The 14846-nt window shown below is 51.9% G+C and overlaps 1 pseudogene; it reads left to right on the top strand.

The window, feature by feature from the left end:
- The first annotated feature begins 482 nt into the window (after positions 1-482).
- LOC101414411 (immunoglobulin-binding protein 1-like) lies at positions 483-5718 on the top strand (annotated as a pseudogene).
- The last annotated feature ends 9128 nt before the right edge of the window (positions 5719-14846 follow it).

Raw genomic sequence — 14846 nt, 5'->3', positions numbered from 1 at the left:
ACCTCATTCGTCATTTGTTGTGAGGGTTAGAAATACTATGAGGAAAGAGCCTAGAAGATCAGAGTAAATTATTTTGATCATTACTTTTAATAAGCTTAAGGATGAATGAGATTCCTTGAGGAAACTTAGCATCTTCTCTATCTACTAAGAATCCATCCATCCAACACATATCTGTGGTGCACTTGCTATGCGCCTGGCACTGAGCTAGGTCCTGTGAATTCAGGACTGGACAAGAAGAAATGCTTGGTTTTGATTTTAATACAGAAAAATGAAAGCAAACGAAAGAGAAACAGAAATTGAATTTTGGCAGTAAAAAATGCTGGGAAGGAGGCTCCGGGGAGCCATGGGACTGTGTAGCAGGGTCCCAAGCTAGGGGTCAGGAAATGCTTGCCCGGTAAAGTAGCACTTGAGCCAGGCTGGAGAAGTGGTGAGGGGCTATTCAGGCTTAAGGCAGGAGGGCAGCTTCCAGCAGAAGGCGCAGCATGGGCAAAGGCCTGGAGCAGGGAAGGAGCTGCGAAGGAAGGCCCTTACCTCATGGGTCAGTGTGTTAGTCAGCCAAAGGGGTGCTGAAGCAAAATACCAGAAATTGGTTTGTTTTTATAAAGGTTATTTATTTGGGGTAGGAGCTTACAGATACCAGGCCATAAAGCATAAGTTACTTCCCTCATCAAAGTCTATTTCCATGTGTTGGAGCAAGTTGGCTGCCGACGTCTGCGAGGGTTCAGGCTTCCTGGGTTCTTCCCTTCCTGGGCTTGCTTCTCTATCCTCTGTGTGCTTACTTCCTGGGGCTCCAGCTAAAGGCTTCAGCATCAAACTCCAACATCAAAACCCCTCAACTCTGTCTTGTGCCATGCCATGCAAACGCCCTTGTGATGTGGCCCAATCAAAGCCCCAATCATAACTCAATCACGCCCAGGTACAGACCAGACTACAAACATAATCCAATATCTATTTTTGGAATTCATAACCATGTCAAACTGCTACAGTCAGGAAGATGTGGACCCGTAATGGGAGTGGAATGGGCCCCTCTGCCGCGCCATTCCCACATGGGGCTGGGCTCTGGAAGAGCAGATGGGGCAGCTGCTTTCCAACTTTCTGTCCAAGAGCCCCCTCATCCCCACCTACCTAGGAACAGGGGGAGTCAGAGCCAGGAAGGTTTATGGGCTGTTGGGAGCGTCTATGGCATGGGTGGGCATGTGCGGCAGGAAGCAAATCAGACCATGAGCTGAGCCTGGGAACCGCGGCTGCACCGCAGAGCAACAATATGCTAGTATCCAGTTCCCAGCCCTGACCTTTAGCTAAGGTAGAAATAAACCTTTCTGTTGATTAAGCCAATCCACTCCAAACACTGTAGCTTCGATCTCATGACGTCTTGTATGCGCCCACAGAATTCTGCTATAACTATCATCACCTCTCAGCAAAAACTGGGAGCAGTAGTGGAGCTTGTGAAAGCCACATGCCTGGCAGGGTTCCTGGCAAACAGCAGGCACTCAGTGGAGAGTTTCTAGCAGTTGTATTGCTGCTGCTGTTTCTTTACCCAAGTCCTCCAGCCTTGTGTGGTCGCCCTTTATCAACTTGATAATGACTTTAACAACGGCTGATATTTATTGTGTTCTCTGTCCCACACTCTGATCCAAGCATGTGTGCTTGCTCACGTACCACATTTCTTCTATTTTCAAGCACCAAACCTTTCAAATCCAGCGTTGGGGTCTTCGTACCTGCTGTTCCTTCTGCCTGGATCACTGTTCCTGCAGTGGATCTCTGCTTATCCTTCAAGTCTGGGCTCAAATATCTGCTCTCAAAGAAGTCTTCCTTGGGCTCCCTATAAAAAAATTCACCCTCCATATAAATTCTTTATCCCTTTCTCCACTTTGGTTTTCTTCATGGACTTTTACTACCGGACATCATATTTTATATTTATTTGTTTGTCTGTTTATAGTCTGTCTCTCCCATTAGATTGTGAGCTCCTGTCCAAGGCACTCATTTCCATATCCCTATTGCCTACAATGTAGCCAGCACATAGTAGGTGCTAAAAAACATTTTTTAAATGGGTAAATGAATTCTTGGACTCTTTAATGCTAGCATTTCTTGAGCACCATGCTATGGTTGGTGGGTATAAAAATAAACTGGACATAGTCCTTGGTCTCAAGAAGCTCTTGGTCTAAAGGAAAAAGAGAAAATGTTAACAAATGAGGTACTAAACATAGTTGGGAAATTCATCTTCAGATTCTGCAAACATTCATGTAAGTGAATGAAAGGAAGGAGGAAAGCAGTTAATGTGTGTTGAGGACCTGCTCGGTTTCTCATGCCACATTCGACTCCACACCACAGCCCATTTTACAGGTTCAGAGAGACGAGATGACATGGCCAAGATGAAACTCACAGCAGAACCATGGATTAGAAACAAGTTAAATTAACCTAAGCAGGCTCAAGCAGATCTATGTATATATAATATCGTTTTTGGTTATGTAACTGATACATACATGAGGAGTCAGCTTCAGGCACGGCTAGATCTAGGGTCTCAAACGTGCCCAGGATTAGCGTCATTCTTGTATGGGCTCTCAGGTTACAGGTGCAGATGGCTGCCTGTAGTGCCGCTCGCCCGTCCCGCCTACCGAAGAACAACGTCCTGAGGGATGAAGAACGTCTCATAGCTGGCCTTGGGGTGGCTAACTAAACGCCCACTCCCATCAGCCTCCACCCACTGTAGAGGCCATAAAGTCAAATACTTACAGTTCCCCCTTTTTCTGCAGCTGGGCAGCCACCTGACACAGTTCTAGCCAATGAGGTATAAGCTGAAATCTGCCAGCTGCGGGGGATTCTTTCTGTTCTGATAATAGAGGCAGATATGGCTGGAGCTGTCAGCTCCGTGAACACAGGACTGATGCTTGGAGTATGGCAGCCATCTTGCTACCATGAGGCCAGAAAAATCACCATGACATTGGCTCTGACCCTGTTAAACCGCCACACGCCTAGCTTCGGAGTCCTTCCTAAGAAAAATGAGCCTCTGTTATTTGAGCCACTGCATTAAGTTACATTACTTACAGCTGAAAGCATTCCTCACTGACATGCCTCTCTTTCCTGTGTCCCCATAAAGTTCCCAGGAAGGCAGCACATTGGCTCTTGGGGGTCACGCTCCCACTCTTACACTGATTGCAGTGACCAGCAGAGATGGGATATGGTAATGACCCATTCCAGGGACCATCCAGCAGAAACGTGGGGGTCAGCCCCATTTATAGGTGGCAAGAGGCCCAAGGATATCTGAGGACAACTTCTGGAGAGCTGACTCCTTGGAGCAGCAGCATCTCCCTGAGGGAAGCTTTCTTCCGACAACATAGCCGTTCCTTGGGGCTTGTCCCCACGTGCCAAGTATTGTTCTTAGGCCCATCTACAAAGCAGCGAACAAACTAGATGGCGATCTCAGACCTCAGGAAGCAGATATTCTAGTGGGGAAACAGGCCATAAACGTATAGGCAAATAAATAAGCAAGAGGAATTCGGACAAGGATGAGAAACATGAAAACAATAAATCAAGAAGATGCAGGGTGGTGGAGGGGAGGAGGTGGTGCTGTGAGATTTGATGCCAGAGAAAGCCTCCCTCCCGACATTGCTCTGAGACCAACGTGGCAAAAGGAGTGAGCCACGTGACGATCTGGGAGAAAAGCGCTCCTGGCGGAGAGCGTAGCAAGTGCAAAGGCCCTGAGGCAGGAACGAGCTTGTCGTGTTCAAGTCACAGAACGGAGGGCAGTGTGGCTGGGTTGGAGTGAGCAGGGGACACAGAGGATGACACCTCTAGAGAGGGGCCAGGTTAGGGCATAGGAAAGGGAAGTTTGGGTGGGCAACAGTGGGAGGGTTAGGACTGCCTTGGAAGGACTCATCTGTGCCCTGAGCGAGCCGGGAGCATCCAGAGGAGCAGAGGACGCCGGCCAGGGGGGAGAGGCTCAGCCCCAATCCATCTCCTTCGTTTCCCACTTGACTTAGGTCAGTTCTCTCTCTCCTCCCTGGCACAAGTGGAGGCTGACTCCCTTGGGAGAATGAGGCCCAGGCCCTGGGAATGCCGGGGGCACACTCCTGCCCTGGTCGAGAGCGGCTGCCAAACAGGAAAGGGCAGCCCAGAGAATCAGAGGCCCAGCGCCTCTGTCCTGTGTGACCCGGGGCCAGCCACTGGCCCTCTCTGGGCCTCCTCTTTGCCTTTCTTTGCAGAGAGGGGTGGTCTAGCTCCTGCGCTGTCCAGCTTTCTGTCCCTCCCTCCGTGTCCTCATCTCTGAAATGGGATGACAATAGCTCCAGCTCTGGGGACAATGGTGAGGATTTAAGGTGCTGGCCTGGTGCACAGTGGAAGCTTGTAACCGCTGGGCTTTACTGCCCCTTTGCCGCCACTCTCCCTGCTGTTGTTTTAGCATTACACGCATCCCCCCGGGGGACCTTCCGGGGCCTGTCGCCTATGCCTCCAGCCCTCGGTGGGTGTTGGGGGCCGCGCCTGGAGTGGCGTGGGGGCGGGCTGGGTCTCCTCTCCCTCCTTCCCGCCCCAGCTCCCAGAACTCCTCGCCCAGGCACCCTGCCACAGGGACCCGTGCTTTACTCCCTGGAAGAGAACGTTTCTACCAGGAGGAGAGAAGAGGACAAGAGGCCACCTGAAGGTGTGCAGGCTGCAGGGGGCTGACAGCGTTGGGGAGCAGGCCCCAAGAACCTGCTGGAGGGAGCAGAAGGGAGAGCAGGGGGAACCGAGACGGCGGAGAGCCCAGGAGGCCGGACCCGGGCCTGTGGGGGGGCGTCCTCCATATTCTTCCTGCTTCCTCCCCCACCCTGGCTGCTGCCTGCCGTCCTCCCCGCCACGGGCACTGCCCTCCCCTCAGGCCCTGGCCCTACCCGCTGGGGAGCAGCAGGTTTGATTTATTCAGCTGAAATGAAGACTTGGAAGAGATGGCTTCCACCGACCTGAAGGACCCAATGGTGCCAGCATTTCAAGGAGCTGTCGCCATGAAACAAGCCAGTCCCAGCAAGCAGCTAGATCATTTGCAGCAGGCTTGAGAACACTTTCTAAACTACTTACCTCCGTGTCATTACTATCATGTGGTTGAATTAGAACTGCCCCAAACCAGGAACAACTCGGCTGAAAATAACACCGCTAGCTCCTCCACGGCCTATGCTAGCCCCGTTGCTATGGCATCTTGAAGACAGGCTGAAATAGAGAGGTACAAGCGCAAGAAGGAGGTGAACATAGATTACCTGCAATGAAACCTTCTGTGGAAAATTATCAAGCAGACGATGAGTGTGTTTGTGAATATCATCTCTTTCACGTTGAGAGGTACATTGCTATCAGCTTGGAAGAGATTGAAAGTATTGTTCAGGAAATAAAGATTCTGAGAGAAAAAGACTTCTCAAAAGAGGCATCGGTTTCTTGCTCATCTTGTCAGGAGAGGCCTCCAACGAAGCCCTTCATTCTCACTTGGGACATGGCCCAAGCCAAAGCTGGTTATCCAAGTCTGGTGACCATGACAGAGAATGGCTAGAATGATCAACATCAGAAATATGGAGCATCACCAAATCAAGGAACAGCCAAGACAACACCGGAGTCCAAAAAAGCAGCTCAACAGCAGGAAATCAGGAGCAGAAGGAGGAAGACACTGATGCAAAGACACTGCACGGAGCTTGGGGGCGGGATGACCCTAAGGACACCCATCCTAGGGGTTACGGCAACCGACAGAACGTGGGTTAAATCTTCCCACAGCAAGACAGGACTAGAGGTGGCTCCCATCTTCCCTCCAAGGAAAGCTGTACCATTCTTCCCCTCCCTGGGCTCCTATACAATGAAGGCAAAGACAGTCGGCTGCCGGCTGCCCTCATCCTGTGCTGGAAGGGCCCAGGGGGCCGAGGCCGGGGGAGCCGGAGCTGAGCCAGGGCTCGGGGTGGAGGCGGGTGGGCGGGTGGGCTGCGAGGCAGGGCTGGGCAGTGCGTACGGCCTTCCTCACCTTCTCCTTGTGAGCTGAGCCCTCTGTGCCTCAGTTTCCTCCTCCATAAACGGGCTGATGATGGAAGATTTCATGCTAAGAACGGAGCCCGGCCCACCGTGAGCCCGCAGGAGGGCCGCCGTGAGGCTTTGTCTCTCGTCCCCAGCCCCCCTGGCCCTCTCCTGCCGCTTCTGTCAATACCGCTCTCCACCGGGCGCTGGAGGCCACACGCGGGGGCGGCCCCCGACGCGCCTCTTCGCGGCCTTACCCCAGCACCAAGCAATGGCCAGGGGTTCAAAGTGCCTTCGTCAAAAGTGGGCTCGGGGTGGTGGGGGCTGGGGGAGAGGAGGTGGGACTCTAAAGAGCTCTTTGTTGGAGGGAACAGCTCTGTGTATCACACACAAAGTGGCATATTTGAAAAAATGGTGCAGGATTATCACACCTGGCGCAGGTTCTTCCAACCTTAGTTTCCCAGTGTATACAGTGATGTGTGATGTAAGGGAGAGGGACACGGGCCCTTCTCTTCTAATTTTTGCATCTTTCTGTGAATCTCTGATTACTTTGAAATAAAACTTTCCAAAAAAGCTTGGGTTGAGCCCCACCTTGTGCCAAGCACAGCGAGGCATGCCTGCTCTCTTTCTCCTTTTGGTATAGCATGATTGATGCAGGGGGAAAACTCTAGAAGAGGACAAAGCGGAGTTAAATCCTGTTCTCCCCGCACGACCCCCACTCCCTGCCCTTCCCGGTTCTCTAAGCGTGGATGGCACCACGGACCGCTGGTTCCTGCGTCCACCCAACAGTGGCTTCTGCGCGGGGCCCTGGGCTCTGCGGCAGGCTTTTTCCTGGCAGCATAGCTTTCCACGTGTGCTCGGCTGCCGTGAGTGGAGCTGGCCGTCCCGAAGGACGCCTGGACTGCGACTGCACATCCTTCCGCTTCAAATGAGGCTGCAGGGGAGTCCTCACTGGTGCCGCTTGCCCTGGGGGAGGTTCCTGTAAGGCAGATTCTTGGACGTGAGGCTGATTGGACGCTTGTGCTCTTTACAGGTGGTGGCATGGTCCAGCACCGCCCCACACCGGCTGCTCTGGACCAGCACATTCACCGCCTGTGAGGGTCTGTCACCCCCCATCTGCCAGGCTGTCCCTGGGCTCCTTGCCTCTCTGGTGCTCTTCCTCAGTCCGTAGTGACTAGTTTCTCAGGCACCACTGGTTGAGATCAGTCTGTCCCCCGTCTCCGGGGACCTGGTCACAGGTACCTACAGTGTCAGGAAGGGATCGTGGGAGAGAGATGTGGGTCCACAGAGGGAGTGGAAGGAGGGCTTTGAGCAGGGCCTCTGGGTCTGGGTGTTTGGGATCAAATCCTGGCTGTGCCACTGGCTGACTGTGTGACTCTGGGCAGGTTACTCAACATCTCTGAGACTTAGCTGCATCATCAGCAAAGGAGCTAGTAGGAGCTTCTATCTTGTACGCCTGCTGTGAAGTTTGGATGAGTTGACGCATACTCAGTGCTTCAAACAGCACTGGGCGCATCACCCACTGGGAGTGTTGCTTGGGAAACTAGAGTACAGACCTGCAGAGGTGTGGGGAGGTACTAGTGACAGCTATTGTTTACTGAACCCAGCCGTGCCATGGGCTTTGCGTGAGCAGGCTCATTTCATCCTCGCAACTAAGAAAAACTGAGGCTCTGAGAGGAGAAGGAGCGTGCAACACTGGAACTGGAGCCCACTGCCTGCTGCTCTTGGGCCTCAGTTTCCCCACCTGCACTGCAGGAAGGGTGGCTGATCTGAGGGTGGCCTAGCCCAGCGGGAAATGGGATTTCCAGGGCCGAAGTCCGGGCGGAGCCTGAGCCTTAACGAGGAACAGATGGGCCCGTGGTCTGGGGCCGTGCCCACCCCTCCTCCGCAGCTTGGGTGGGGGGCGGGGGGTGGCGATCGCTTCCAGATGGGTTCGGCTCAGAGCGGTACCTTACATGACTCCGCCCGGCCTGGGCTGGGGGGCGGGGGGCTGTGAGCATCGTCCTGGCTCTCAGCCCTTTGGCCCTGCTGAACACCGGCCAGCCTCTGTGGTTCAGGCCAGAAGATCTCAGGAATGTTGGCCCTAGTCAGAGCCTCAGTTTCTCCATCTGAGAACTAGGCATCGTCCGTCAAGCTGGCCAGGCAGAGCTACTGTGTGTAGGGAACCTGAGAAGAATATGAGAAGATTTGCCAAGCTCTGGGTGCTATGCCCAGGAAATGGCATCTTCCAAGCGGGCCCCTGGAGAAGGAGGGCTTTTGGTTTTTTGTTTGTTATTTTGGGGTACTAGGCTGGGGATTGAACCCAGGACCTCCTATACAGGAAGCTGGTGCTCAACCACTGAGCCACACTGGCTCCCCTGATTTGGATTTTTCGTTTGTTTGCTTGTTGTTTGTTTTTGTTTTTAGAAGCAGTGGGGACCAAACCTGGGACCTCCCATGTAGGAAATAGGTGCTCAGCAACTTTTTTTGAGGTACTAGGAGCTGGGTATTGAACCCAGGACTTTGTGTGTGGGAAGCTGGTGCTCAACCATGGAGACACACTGGCTCCCCTGAGTTGGTGTTTCATTTGTTTTGCTTGTTTTTTTTTTTTCAGGAGGAACTAGAACTGACTGGGACCTCCCATGTGGGAGGCAGGTGCTCAATCACTTGAGCCACACCCGCTCCTGTATTTTTTTAATTGTACTTGATTTCTGAATGTATAATTTATCTCATAGCCATAACACAAAATCTCAAAGGTATAAAAGGGGACATAGTGAAAAGTGAGTTTTTCTCCAACCCCTATCCTCCAGACACCCAGACCCCCTTCCCCGAGCCCTTTCTTGTGTGACCAATTTCTCATGAGTTTGCCACAGATATTTTATGCACATGCCAGCAAATAGAAATTTTTACCCAATGATGGTAAAGTCCACATGCTGGCTTGCACTGTTCTTTTTTTCATTTAACTATACTCTTCGGAGGTCTTTTTATATCACTCCATAGAAAGTGCCTCATTCTTTTTGATGTTTTGAATATCAGGGTGATATTCTAAACGACACATGGTGGTTTGGCATGGACACTGACCAAGCGGAATGGACTCCAGCAACTACCCAGCCCTCACAGTTGTATGGCACTGGCGGCTGGATGCCGGCTCTAGGTCTCTGGAGTTTTCCATGGAATGGCACATATATGCCAACATGTGCTCACCCAGACTTCAATTGATGGGCACTTAGTTTTCTTTCCAATATTTAGCTCTTTCTTGATTGAATGCAGTGAACATCCATTTTGTACATTTGTAGAAGGATACACGTAATTTCTAGAAGTGAAATTGCATTCCATATGTTTTTTTAAAGAACTCGACCCATATGCAAAAATTAATTTGAAATGGACCATAGATCTAAATGTAAAATCTAGAATTGTAAAACGTCCAAAAGAAAACATAGGAGAAAATCTTTGTGACCTTGGATTAGGCAAAGCTTTTCTAATATAAGATGCAAAAAGCATGATCTACAAAGGAAAGGAAAATGACAAGATGACAACCAAAATTCAAAACTTCTGCTCTGCCAAAAACAGTTTAAAAAAATGTAGTCAAGCCACAGATTGGGAGAAAACATTTGCAAAACTCATAGCTGTTAAAAAGACTTGCATCCAGTATATTTAAAGAGCTTTCACAACTCAATAATAAGAAAACAAACAATCCAAATAAGGCAAAGGATTTAAACAGATGCTTCACCAAGAGAGAGATACAGGTGGCAAGTAAGCACACGAGCAGCTCCTGCACGTCATCAGTCATCAGGGAAAGGCAAAGGACAACTGCAAGGACGTACCACCACACCTATCACAGTGGCTAAAATAAAACAGCTGGCAATGGAAAGTCCTGCAGAGGGTGCAGACCAGCTAGAAATTTGGAAAACAGTTTTGTAGTAGATGAATTTTACTGTAGTAAAGCATATTTCAATAACCTTAATATTTATGAAAACAGCACATATATTTGCAAATTTGATAATTATATTATTTCCAAATTATTCCATATAGAGGTTGTACCAGTTTATTTGTCCACCTACATTGTGTTTGAGTGAGGACAAGGCTTTGAAGGGTAAGGAGGATGTGGGGGTACACACCAAGGGAACACAGGCAAAAGTCTATGTGTGGGGTAAGGAGGGGTAGGGAGGAAGGAGGCAAGGAAATTCCCTGGAAGAGCTTTCCTTGTACAGATATCCTGTTTCCTGTAATTGCCTCTTCCTTCCTGCCTTGAATGTGGATGTGATAGCTGGAGCGGAGGCAGTCAACTTGCAACCATGAGGGAACGTCCAAGAGACTCACAGAGACACCAACCCTGACATCACTGGGTCACTGAAACAATACCAGCTGCCACCTACCTTCAAACTTTGTATTATGTGTAAAAAAAAGCTTTTACTTTCAGGGGTGATTTAAAAATATTTAACAACTGGCATGTGCTTACTGGTGTGCATATCTGCCCCACTTATTTGCTGAGTTGGAAGTTTCTGATACTTCCAGATAAAAGCTTTCCTGAAAACCTAGCTAAGAGATTCCCCAAGGCGCCCCACTGCCCACGCAGTAAGTCTAGACATCTCTGCTTTGCATTCAGTGCCCTTCTGGATCTGCCTCCAGGCTTCCACAGCCGAGCTCCCTGCAGGTCCCCCACGGCCCGTCCTGCCTGCTCACGTCTCACTGTTCTCCAGGGAGGCCACACTCCTTCCTGCCTCCAGGCTTCTTCATCTCCTCTTCCAGCTGCCCTTCACCTCTCAGCCACTGGGCACCCTCAGTTCTCATGCTGCCTCTGCCACAGATGGCATCTTTGTGGATGGAGTTTGCAGTGGGAGCCACGGGGGATATCCGAGCAGAAGCACTGTGGAACCAGATGGTGGCAATGCAGAGAAAAGACTAGAAAAGAGGAAGGAGGCTGGGGGCCTGGCAAAGCAGTACCATGAGCCAGGAGAAAGAAGATGAGGACTGGACGTGGACAGGTCTTTGGGGAAGGAGAAACGGGGAGGGATTTGAGGTGGAGAGGGACCTTGGCAAGTGCTCAAGAGTTCATGGTGAGACAGCACCTCTGTCTGAAGAAAGGAATCCCCCTGGCAGGGGGTAAGGATATCAAACCTAGCGTGGGTGGGGGCTATTGGGACAAAAGGCCTGCCTAGTGCAGTGCAGAAAGTACTAGAAAGGAGTAAAATGTACAGGTGGAAACCCAGGCTCCCACTCCTGAGCTGTGTGACCTCAGGCAAGGGACTGGACCTTTCTGTGCCTCAGTTTACCCTTCTGTGAAATGAGGACCCTCATGATAAGGACCCAATGAGCATCTCATGATTCTCTAATGGCTGTCCAAGGGGTTGTGTGTGGGTAACTGCTGGGCACCGAGGGAATGATGTGGTGCCATCGATGCACTCCACAATCACCCATCGTCACCTTGTGCAGGGTGCCTTCTGGGTGCCTGGGATATGGTGGTGGATGAGGCAGCTCCAGCCTCCGTGCAGAGTTCCCTGGGGGCCACAAGCACTGCAGGTGAGGGAGGCAAACTATTAAGAGGTAAACAGTTGAATGAATAAGATCATTTAAAAACACTACAAGGGGAAACGGACTTGGCCCAGTGGTTAGGGCGTCCGTCTACCACATGGGAGGTCTGCGGTTCAAACCCGGGCCTCCTTGACCCGTGTGCAGCTGGCCCATGCGCAGTGCTGATGCGCACAAGGAGTGCCCTGCCACGCAGGGGTGTCCCCGTGTAGGGGAGCCCCACACGCAAGGAGTGCACCCGTAAGGAGAGCCACCCAGTGCGAAAGAAAGTGCAGCCTGCCCAGGAATGGTGCCGCCCACACTTCCCGTGCCGCTGACAACAACAGAAGCGGACAAAGAAACAAGACGCAGCAAATAGACACAGAGAACAGACAACCGGGGGAGGGGGGGATTAAATAAATAAATAAATCTTTAAAACAAACAAAAAAAACCACTACAAGGGCTATGAAGAGCACCTTTAAAAGGTACCTCACTGGGGATGATTGTGTGTGTGTGTGGGGTATGACATTTAGTTCAGGTTCTCAGGGAAGGCCTCTCTGAAGAGGTGACATTCAATCTGAGACTTAGAGGAAGAGCAGGAGCCAGCCACGTGAAGATCTGGAGGGAGAGCATGCCAGGCAAAGGGCACAGCAAGGGCAAGGGCACAGAATGAGCTCGGCGTAAGGAACAGAGGTGAGGCCAGTGCGGCTGGAAGGGGCAAGAAGGCGAGGGCGGGAGAGAAGGTTGGAGAGGCAGAGGGGGCAGTCATGTCGGGCCTTCTGGACCCCATGGGGAGAATGGGTTTTACTCCAGGAGGGAGTCCAGCTCACACCAGCCCTGACGGGGGGCAAGGTGCCTGCCGGGCCCTGGTCCTGGGGCTCCCACGCCCTGCTTCCTCCTTCTCTGTGTCCGTCAGTGTCGAGGGGCAGGCAGGCTCGGTCATCCCCAGACCCCTTCCGGCCACACCCCTCCACCTGCCCCGGCCCATCCGGCCGTGAGGCCGAGCCCTCCAGAGGCCCCTTCCACAGGCTCTGAAGCCCCAGCCACGGCTCTTCCTCCCTGTGTCAGGTCAAGGCACAGGAACTGCTTCGTTTACTCAAAGCCACAGCCCCTGCCTGCAGGCCGTGATGGTGCCAGCCCACAGCCGTGAGCTGAAGGGCGAGGAGTGCCTGGTCGCAGGGGCAGGGCGGCGGCCCAGCAGCAGGGCCCAGGGCAGGGTCTCCGCCCTACACAGACCCGGCTGTCTCTTGGCTCCACCGTCCACTCCCCGTGGGGCCCGAGCCTCCACTGCCTTGCCTGGAAAATGGACAGAGGTTGGCAAGCAAGAGGGCGAAGAGACCCTCGGCCTCAGTGGTCATCAGAGAAATGCAGGCTAAAGAAGGAGGAGGTACATCCCTGTACCCACAGCCACCTAACGGCAAAAGTCAGAAGCCCTGGAGCTGCAAAGTGGCAGCGAGGGTGTGCGAGGCTGGGGCAGCACCTGGGGGAGGTAAGTAGGAGTCAGCCCGACGGCCCAGGCCTGCCCTCCTGGGTGTCCACGCCAGAGGAATTTCCCGCCGGTCCAGAGGGACCGTGGCAGCCATGGGTCCGTGCGGCCTGGTGGGAGGAAGTGAGCAGCAGCTGATCTTCCGCGTCTGATGCAGGTAAGTGAACTGCAGGGGCAGGAGCGACCGTCTAAGAATACCGGGTGGGCGGGGGACAGGGGAGGAAAAGTCTTCAGCAGAAGATCACGTCTGCAAACAGGAAACCCACAGGACATCCCCACGTGCTTTTCAAGGATCCACCCAATTCAAGGACAGGGACAGGCTCGTGAGAGAGGGGCCTGGCAGGAAAATTATATTAAGCAAGAGAGGGGTTCGTGTGGATTGAGGAGAGGATTAACTTGATTCTTGGCACCAAGATTCTAAGAAAAGAAAAGAAAGGAAAAAGAGGGAAAAGGAGAGTGTCTTCTTTCTGGCATAGCCAGAGGCGCCGATAAGCTAATGGGTGCAGAGTGCTCAGCTCCCAGCTGGAGAAGGCTCCAGGGGCTCCAGGGGGCTGCAGAGATGTGAGCTCGGGCGGGTGCTATCTCCAGCTCATCTCGCTGGGATTGGAGCCTCCTTCCTCCTGCTTCCTGGGCAGTGCTGCCCCCTCGTGGCCCAGGCAGTTACAGGCCATGGATCAGATTGAAAAGGGGCCCCTGCCCTCGGGGTCAGAGAAAGGGCGTGGAATGGGGGAAGGACCCCTCCCCGATGGGTGGGTGGGTCAGGTCAGGCTTCCTGGAGGCGAATGTCTGCGTTGAAGGACAGATTTGATCTAGAATCAAGGAGTTTGAAGAACGAATGGAAAAATGAGTTATAATAGCGTGAGCCGTGCTTACCTGCCCCACTCTGCGCCAGGTCTGTGCACCCCTCATGTTCTCACCCTCCACCACCCCCGGAACGGGAGCTCAAGCTCTCGGCCTCATTTTGCAGCTGCAGAAAGGGAGGCTCAGTGGGGGAAAGTGACTCCACCAAGGTCAAGCAGAGCCGGGGTGGGTACCCAGGTCTCTCTGAGTCGCTGGCATGTTCTGTTACCCCCACTTTGGGGTGGACCAAGGGACCCCAGAGAGCTCAGGCATGAACTGCCCCTGAGCCTTGGCATCTGGACAATGTCCCCGCAGAATTTCACAGCAGTTTTGCACAGGGGGTGGAAATGGAACCTGATGAACAGGAGAAAAAACTTGCTGTGGGACAGCTGGACCCTTGCTCTTTGCAGGTAGCTGGGGCAACCATACTTGGGACAAAAGTTGGGAGTTATTAGGTTCTAGAGCTCAAGGATGTGTCCCCAAGACACTAGCTAAAAATGCTTCATTTTGGAATTTGACAAAGCCATTTGATTCCTCATGAAGGGTAGTTAAAGATCAGTTTGCAAAATATCCTGAGTATATTTCATTTTTATCTGTTTTTTTTTTTTGACTTGGTGATATATTTCCATGGCTTAAAAACCCAAAGGAACAAAGAGAAAAGTAAATCTTCCCATGCACTCCAGCCCCAGCCTCCCAGATCTCCTCCCCAGAGCAATCACTGTTACTGGTTTCCAGTGTGTTTTTCCACATGTAGTTTTTGCACATATGACTCCTACACACGCATACATCCCCAAGTGTGCTCGCTATGCACACTCTTATGCAGTTTGCTTTTTTTCACTCCATGATACATCTTGGTGACTGCTCCTGGTCATAACATAAAAAACTTCCTCAGGATGCTTCACAGCTGCCTTCCATTGAGTATTCTAATAAGATCTTATCTTACACAGGTCTCCTATAGCTATTTAGGCTCTTCCCAGTTTTTTTTTTTTTTTTTTTTTTTGCTTTCACAATGCAAATATCCATGTATGCTTGCCATTTTGCTCTTGGGCTGGGTGATGTAAAGTCCTGAGAG

This window comes from Dasypus novemcinctus, chromosome 24 (genome assembly GCF_030445035.2).
Source record: "Dasypus novemcinctus isolate mDasNov1 chromosome 24, mDasNov1.1.hap2, whole genome shotgun sequence".
Lineage (NCBI taxonomy): Eukaryota > Metazoa > Chordata > Mammalia > Cingulata > Dasypodidae > Dasypus > Dasypus novemcinctus.
The sequence above is the reverse complement of the archived record's forward strand: the minus strand, read 5'-3'. Positions and strand labels throughout refer to the sequence as shown.